General features: G+C 32.4%; 1 long non-coding RNA gene across 1 annotated transcript; it reads right to left on the reverse strand.

Annotated features, from left to right (window-relative positions):
* Positions 1–223: 223 nt before the first annotated feature.
* On the reverse strand, positions 224–1,366 carry LOC121211338 (uncharacterized). The gene is made up of 3 exons (XR_005906656.1): positions 1,341–1,366; positions 1,185–1,245; positions 224–298 (listed from the first exon to the last, which is right to left on the reverse strand). It is a non-coding gene; the product is annotated as an uncharacterized lncRNA (long non-coding RNA).
* Between the last annotated feature and the right edge of the window lie 7,763 nt (positions 1,367–9,129).

Consider the following 9,129-nt stretch of genomic DNA (forward strand, 5'->3'; position numbering starts at 1 on the left):
AACCGAAGTGACTAAAAAATTTTATAACACGAATTAACCAAAGCCAAACTAATCTCACTCACCCAATTGACATATCTACTTGAATGTACTTAAATATGCCACTCAAATAGATAGAACTTAGTCAACACTTGGTCAGTGAACCCTACTTTCCATAATTTTGAAGGCTAAGGGCCTAAATACATCCTACAAATACAAGAGTAGATACAAAAGGAAAACATATATACCTTGGTGAATTGGCACATTTTTCAACAGGTTGATTTGCTATACTGGATGAATTACTCCCAGGTTCTTCAGCAGCCTGATATTTAGTCATCAAACAAACAAGTCGGTTAATCCATACCAGCTGAAATCACTGAATACAATGTTTTCCGATCATTCACGAAAACAAAATAATTATTAATAAGCCATTCTAAAACCTGATTTCAAGTCTCCAAGTACATAAATCAACTCATTTTTACTTGACACTCGAGAACATGATTGCTTGTAAACATCTCCAAGAATATAAATCAAACTCAGTAATCATGGGATATTAGCAGAGGATTCACATTCAAGGAAATTACGTCCACAATATTACATCTACAAGAGGGAATAAATATCTGAAAGAAATGTACTGGGAGTACTTGGATAATGGGCAAACTAAAGACTGACACCAAGCCCTTACCTCTTAAAAGGATTGAGTGAGCCAATTAAGGCAACAGTAGCAGACAATAAGCTGGCCCACTCTCCTTGAAGAGTTTTAGCTCTTACATCTTACTGCAGTTCAAAGAGGAGTGGTTTCTCTTCATATAACCACTACCTATATCTGGAAAAGTTTTGCCCAGATACCGTTTATCCAAGCATCACCTTTTTTATGCTTAAAGCATAACTCTTGAGCCAACTACACAAATCTTTTCCTTCTATTTAGCCTCGCTTAAAGTACACTTAAATATTTTTTTAATAGAAAGCATCTAAACCATGCTTATAATATTTTAATCAACAGAAAGCACAGAATCTAGTTCAAGACATACATATATGTATATTAAATAATTTACCTTTTTTTTCCTTTTAGCTCTCGTCAATCAACATAAGAGAAAATGAATTGATAGTCATCAAGATCAAGCTTAACTTAAGCAGGAAAAATTGGGGAAAAAAATCGGACAAGCAAGCAAAATCTAGGCAAGAAAAACAAGAAATCGAGAGTAGACCTTGAATAAAAGCTAGTATTGGAAGAAATGTAGACCAAAAGTCAAAATTCCTCTTTGTTTCCTATGTACCGAAAAAGAAAAGGTAAATGAAAGAGAGATCCAAGCCTTTAAAACTCTAGATGGACATAAAAAGCCAAAGAAAGGAAAAGATCTAACCTCAGAGCACCCCTTCGCTGAATGTATAAGAGAACAAGGAAAACAGAAGTGAATCAGATAGAAAAAGAAAATGTACCCTTTATTGTATTTGGGGAGATGAAGATGAAGGGCGAATGAATGCTTGACTTGATTTGGAGATAAATGTTGAGGAAGAAATCTGGAGAGAATTTTGGGAAGAAGAGAGGCAGGCTATTTTGGTCCAAAAACCTAAACGGTGTGGTGTTGAATAGGTATTCAGACCCCAACCCCTGAATACCTAAACGGTGAGCTGAGGGAATGAGACTGTAATAGCAATTCCGTGGAATCACCTAAACGGTGAACCAAACAGCTGCTTTACTGTAGCGCGCGGAATTTGGGCGGAATAGAATAACAATTCCATCCAACCAAACATAGTGTAAATGTTATTACATCCACTACAAAAGAATATTATATCTTTGCATAATCAATGTCAGGATTTAGCGAAAAACTTCATATTTTTATTTTGTTTTTACAAAACTACTTCATTTATACCTTCACTGGCTTTATACCTTTAAATAATTGGACTACTGATAAAAAAACTCCATGAATTTTAATTGCACTTGAGTTGCGTCTTTCTATTTTAACCAGTCTATTCAATATCTATATTTCTCAATAGATTTATTCAAGATTCTCCTTTTATTTCATTATTTCAACAATAATATTGTATGCAAAACCATTATCGACCACTTTTATTATCGATTCCACATTTTCTCGAATTGACATAACTTATCGATATTTTTTTATTTTCACTATTTAAATCTTCAGTTTCAGGTACCTGAATCTCTTCTGGAGTTTTAGTTATTAGTTATGTCTTGGGTCTCTTCTGGTGCACCCACCTCCATTATATGATCATCTAGAAGAATTTTCATCTTTGGAACCGATCAATCTATCATTTATTCTAATAGATTGTCCTACCGAGACTTTAATTCAAATTAAAACATTAGATGGTATATAACACTTGGTTATTCTCATTAAATTTGTAAATACATTTAACAGTTAACTTAGAATAAAGTGAGTTATCCTTTTTGAACTTCTATTTCAAATTACTCTCTATAAGGATCTAAATAATGATAACTCATTACAAGTAGTGATTTCATTCAACTATTATATCTCTCCGCCTAATGTCGGGAAAACTATCAAAATAGTAGTCACAAATCATGTCATAATTGGATCTCCAATACATTCAAAACATCTAATAATATAATGAGACTCAAAATTAATATATATTCCCAAATTTTTTAAGGACTTATTCATCTTTATGCATTATGGTGGAGAAATTGGAATATATACGCACATACAAAAGTTCAAAGATGAGAAATATTTAGCTCTTGACCAAAAACCAATTGTAATGGGGAGTATTTATAACTTATTGGCTTGATGCGTACAACATGTAAATCAACATAATCTCATGTTGAAATAGAAAGTCTAGTTATCATAAGTAATGATTCAGATATTAATCAGAGGCGTTCAATTAATCATTTCTCTAAACCATTAGGCGTATAAATAACAAACTTTTATAATTGTTTTTCAAACTCATATACAACAATTAATAAAAGACTAAGATATAAACTCATCAGCATTAGTAAGATGAATTGTCTTAATTGCATAATCTAAAATTAATTATTTAAACAAGCAATCTTGCAAACGACAAGTTGCAAGTTGATAACACATATGATTATTTTGTAGATTCATCTACCAAAATCATATAATATTAAAACTATCCATATGGTGAATGAATGGACTCATATTCATTTTAGAAATGCAAGACACTAAATCTCAACTTTAGCTAGTGAGTTTCTAATAATTAATTTTCATCGAGAACAAGCAACAAATGAAAATTCTTTAAATTAAAAAATCTTTTGGTTCTTTAATGAATGTTCATATGAATTCTTAATTAATTTTTGCATCATATGTGATCCAAAATGGGTAATTGGTCATGCCAAGTAGTAAATGTTTTTGCATCAGTAAACTTCTGGTTTACTTTAACATGTGTTTCAATTTTACTGATAATGTCAATATAAATTGTGGCAAATTGATAATTTTACTGTCATTCCTTTTATTAAGTATCCACATATAAGTATTATTGTGACATTTACTACTAGAAATGTCTAAATCAATGTGAAGTCTATAATGCCACTAAATCAATATTGGCTTCAGGGAATATGCGAAAATCTTCAAATGTAAAAAAAAATTATTATATTTATTGCAGACATTCACTTTAAGGAATGTGCAAAAAGTAATTCAGATAATAATGTAAGCATATATCATACTTCTTACCAATAAGATTATATAGATATCATTTGCTTTAATGAGTGATAAATTAGTATAAATAATTGAGCATTTTGTACTAAGAATAAACATTTGGTAACATTTTGAGTCATCCATCTTCTTCTTATCTATTTGTCAATAATGATAGTAAGTTAGAATTCCATAATTGTTATCTATTACTACATTCACTTCGGGGAATGAAGCAGAACTGGTGGAACGGATAACTCGTTATTTTGTTTAGCCATAAGGAGATATGGTATCAATCTAAATACTTTTAAAGCCATTTTAACAAGAGTTTTGCATAACCAGTTAACTACCAAGAGTAACTAGTTAGGTCATTTATAGAAACAAACCTAAATTAAATATATGAATAAAAGTCATATCTCAAACATAAAAATATAACATAATGAAGAACTAACAATTTTTTTCTTTCATAACCATCATTGTAAACATGCATGAAATTTAATTCAAAATATAACCATTCATGCTCATATAACTTTTCATTTACAACTGCTCATGCCATTTCTCTAAATAGTTAACACATGGAATAATATAAAACATATGAACTACTACCTTTAACAATTCTTTAAATTAAATCAAATCTGAATAACCATAAAATTCATTGGTTTATTAACACAAATTTCCATAGTAGATATGTTTTAATCAAATATATTATTTAATTATAAAATCTATTATAGTGACATAAATAAATAAGGTAATATTCATTTTCATGAACAAATATGATGCTTAAAATAATATGTAACCTACGTAATCAAAACTTAAAAAGAAGACTATCTCAAATATTTAAACCATATATCAAGCCGATTTAATATTTAAAGATGTACCTTTTCTTTTCGTTCTACATTGAGTCTTGAAATTAAACTCCAGTAGTAGACTTTGAATCCAATCAGATTTATTAATAGCAAACTTCGTGAGTGGATCTTATTTTCCAGATGTACAACAAGTACATAACCAATGACTTTTTATACATAAGTTGTCTCTTTTCTTAAAGAGTTACTGGAAATTCTTGTTCTTTTCTTGCTTTCTTCATTTTTCCATTTCTGGTGGTGAGGAAATTTATTACGACCATCCCCTCTGACTATTATTATAGTCCAACTTACTACATCTACGTCCAAGATTATGTCTTTCGAATTTATTACATATTGTTACATTCTCTTCAATGAATGATTAGGTTTCGTGATTAAAAACTTTTCTTCAATCATAAGTAAACATGATATTAACTCTTGAAATTTTTTTCATGATATTGCTACTGTAGAAGCCCATTTGAAGCATGAAAAGTTGAATAACTTCTCTTGTAAGTTCTCATCATTAATATTTTTCCATGTAATTTTTACTGAGAACTTATTCTGAATACTGTAGAGTTATACTCACAGTTTTAAAAACTTGCAACTTCATGTGCAAACAACCATAACGAGCTTTAGATAGAATTACCATATTCTATTGCTTATATTTTTCTTTTAAATTATTCTACAATTTAAACAGATATTTCACAGTCAAATATTTTGCTTTCAACCCCTTAATGGGGATGATGACAAAAGAAGATCACAAAGATAGTTGCAATCAATTCAATATAATAACAAAAGTAATAAATATAAATCAACAACTCAATCCTCTTTTGATTCATATGAAATATAATCTTTTCCTCATTCACAATCTCAATATGAGATCCATTACAATAAATATCTTTTAAATCAATGCATTAATTTTGTACTACCAAATTTTGTTCTTTTTAGATATTAATATTTAACTCTTCTAGAGCTTTCGACTAAATTTGCACTACCAAATATTAGAATAATGTTGGTTTAAATTTTTTTATGCTTGCATTCACTTAGAATAATGCAATAGATTTAGTAGGATGGACTACTAAACATCCAAATAGATTCTTTATTTCATAATCACCATTGCAAATCATGTGTGGATTTCAAATCAAAATCTATCTATTAATGCTATCATGGTTAGTCCCCAATTATAATAAACATGATATAATAAATCATAGTAAAATATACCTTAAGATATTTAACATCAACGTCATCACCTGGCTATTATCACAAGCAATATTACAAGTAGTAAAACAACTTTTGTTTTTGTAACAACATTTTTAATAAACAATCAAAATTTATGTATGATGCTTGAAAGTTATCCGATACACATTGTACCAAATTTCAATACCAAATATATGTTATAAAATCTTATGATGCTCTAATCAAATACTTATAAATTTAGTTTAAAAGATATAATACAACCATTCAACATTAGCAAGTTAATAAGACTCAATAGATCCAATCAAATTTCCCTTTAATCAACAATGGTAGATTAGTAACACTTTTCACCATAATTTTAATCAAATTACAAGAATATTTAATAACAAGAATTTAATAATCAAATCTTTAAACATCTAAATATTATACATAATATAACTTAATTAAAAAAATTTAAAAAGAATGATTTACCAAAAAAATAATAGAGAAAACATATCAAATACAATTATATAAATGTAACACCCCAAACCCGACCTAGACGTTATGGCCAAATTCGGAGATGTCACAAAGAATGAGTTTTGAAAACGGTTACGTTAAATTATTTCGGTTCAGACAACTCGTATTTGTTTATATCGATTGTCGAAAACATTAATTATTTACTTTATTTGCCAAAACAAAATTTTACAGCGGATGTTATAGTAAACGTTATTTTCTTAAAATCACATTCGTTAAGTTTAGAAAACCTTTGTTTTAGTAAAAACCGTATTTTTGGCTAGTCGTCCCAATAAAATATTAAACGAAAAATCCAAATCCCAAAATTTAAGTCAACAGTCCGGAGAGTCCATTTAATACAAAACTCCCAGAAATAACCCCTGAATAATAAAACCTTTAATTAAAATCAGTTTGTAGACTAGTGGTTATAGCAAGACTCTGCTGCACCGATCCGCCTAAGTCTGTGGATTACTTATACAGAACAGACAAACAGAAGTGAGTTTACGAAAACTCAGTGTCTAACCCAATAGAAATAGACATGCAAAACATACAGTAAACTCATATACAATCAGATGCAGATTAGGACTTATATCCATTTCAGATACAGATAACAGAAACAAATATGTGAATATACAGAACAGATATAGTGGGTCCTACCCCCAACCTCTACACACCATCTCCGTCCATCCCAGCACACCATGTGGGGTTAAAAACACCCACCCATCCCTACACACCATGTAGTGTCGATACGACACATATCAGATAATGTGCAGCCAAGCTACTAGATGATAGGCGATGATCGCAATACAGAACACTTCCTCCTCATATGCAAATCCCACCCCAAAACAGATACAAAAAACAAATACATAAATAACATATTTGACATGCTCAACATGCTTATATACAAATAACAGGCATACAAATAGTATCCTATTCAGATCAGTCTATCAGAATATCATAATATGGTTAGCCCTTATCGGCCTTACGGTAAGCCCGTAGTCAATCGGCCTATGTAGGCCCACACACCTAGATTGGCCTTGCCCGTGTAGCCAATACACCCAACTTGGCCTAGCCCATATGGCCCACATGGCCACACCCATACCATCTCACGGTCGTGTCTTGTGCCTTTATCAGGCACACGGCTGTGTCTCCCACACGGCCAACCACACGGCGACCACATGCCCGTGTGGCGTCGACAGAACAGTTTTTTAGCTTTTGCTAAAGTTTAATTTTCTGGGTTTCGGGTACACACCTAGTTCATTTTATGTGCTACAGTAATCCTGAGGCCCTCGAAACCTAAGAAACACTATACCAAACACTAATTTAGTAGCTAAAAATATGAATTCATCAACAACAATATGACGAAAACTCGACTTACCAATGATAAAAACCACCACTAACATCGTTCAAACAAATTAAGAGAAACTCACAATTCAACGCCTTCTCCTTAACCGAGCGAGGAGCAACGAAATTTCAAAAGAACTAAAAAAAATTAATGGGTGATGGGCAGGATTGGGGAAAACAAGAGAGAATATAATTTTTTTTTGCAGAGAAAAGGAATAGGAAAGTCAAAAAGATGGAGAGATTTTTGGAAAACAATGAAAATAAAATTTTAAAAACAGATATGACAAATCCCCAAATTTTCCCCCACTTCCCCACTAACCCACTAACTCTTAACCACCTTAAAATTCCAACTCCACTGAAACTCTATCATATAACCGAGCAAAAATTAACATCCACGCTTGCACAGGGATTCGAACAGAAGACCTTCAACACAACAACCCCTTACCACTCGAACCAACAAGCTCATTCTGATATGGATTAAGAGACAATTTTATAAAAACCCACTCAACAAAGGTAAGGCTGTAACACCTCAATTTTTTAAATATATTTCTGTAATTCGGTGACACAAGTATGTATCAGTGGTTAAGTGTTTTGGGTGTGTGTGAGAGGACCCAAGTTCAAGCTTTAGCTTGGGAAAATTTTTGCTTTTTAATGAATAGAGCCTTATTCTTGTTCAATAGGCTTATATTTGATTGTGTGTAAAATTCTAGCAGAATGGGCCTTCTAGTCTGGTGGTTAAGTGGAGTGAATTTAAGCTGAAGTTCTGTGCTTGAATCAAGGTGTAAGCAAGGGCTTATATTTTTACCTCGGTGGGTTAGAAGTGTTTGAGTGGAGTAGAAATTCTGATGATGTTTAGGGTGTTGGACGATTTTGGAGAATTGAGGGATAGTATGAGTGTTTTGAGGGAGTGGGAGAGTAATTCGAGGGATTTGGAGAGCTATCAGAATCCCATTGTGATCTTTTCATTTTTTTGAAATTTCGATTGTTTTTCCAATTCTGTCAACCCCTTTTTCCCTTACTATATGCCGAAACTTTGTTCTTCCTCACCTTCATTTCTTCAAGATTTATTCTCCATACTATCTTTTTACGATCCACGTTTGTTCGTGACCGTAGGTAAGCGATTTTGGTGTTTTGGTATCTCAATTTTTAAAACCTTACTGGGGAATCTATGTTTAACTATTTTGATAGCCAATAATCTGGTGTGGGGGGTGTTTCTAGTGCCGGATTGTGATAGGAGACATTCGTGGTTCGCAAGGTAAGGGCTTTTTCGCTCGGAAACTGTCTAACTCATTTTGGGGTATAGTGTAATTTGATTGATTGAGTGAAATATGGTTAATTTTAGGTTCTGGAGTGCTCGTGGTTGCGTTAGCTTCTAATCGATACCAGGTGTGTACCCAGAAACACAGAAAATGAGAATCGGCGAAAGCCGAAAAATGATTCTATTGACGTTATATGGACGTGTGGTCATCCGTGTGGTAGGCCGTGTGGCAGTACACAGCAGTGTGAATGACAAACCAGGCCATGCGCGCGTGACACTGGCGCATAACATGACCATGTGTGAGACCTCGGCTCAACTATTTGGGTCGTGTGGGCAACACGAGCAGGCCACATGGGCGTGTAAGCCCATTTTTCTGAAACAATCTGTAAGGTTGCACGGGTCGCCCAAG

The sequence above is a fragment of the Gossypium hirsutum genome, chromosome A12, assembly GCF_007990345.1.
Source record: "Gossypium hirsutum isolate 1008001.06 chromosome A12, Gossypium_hirsutum_v2.1, whole genome shotgun sequence".
In the NCBI taxonomy this organism is placed as follows: Eukaryota; Viridiplantae; Streptophyta; class Magnoliopsida; order Malvales; family Malvaceae; genus Gossypium; species Gossypium hirsutum.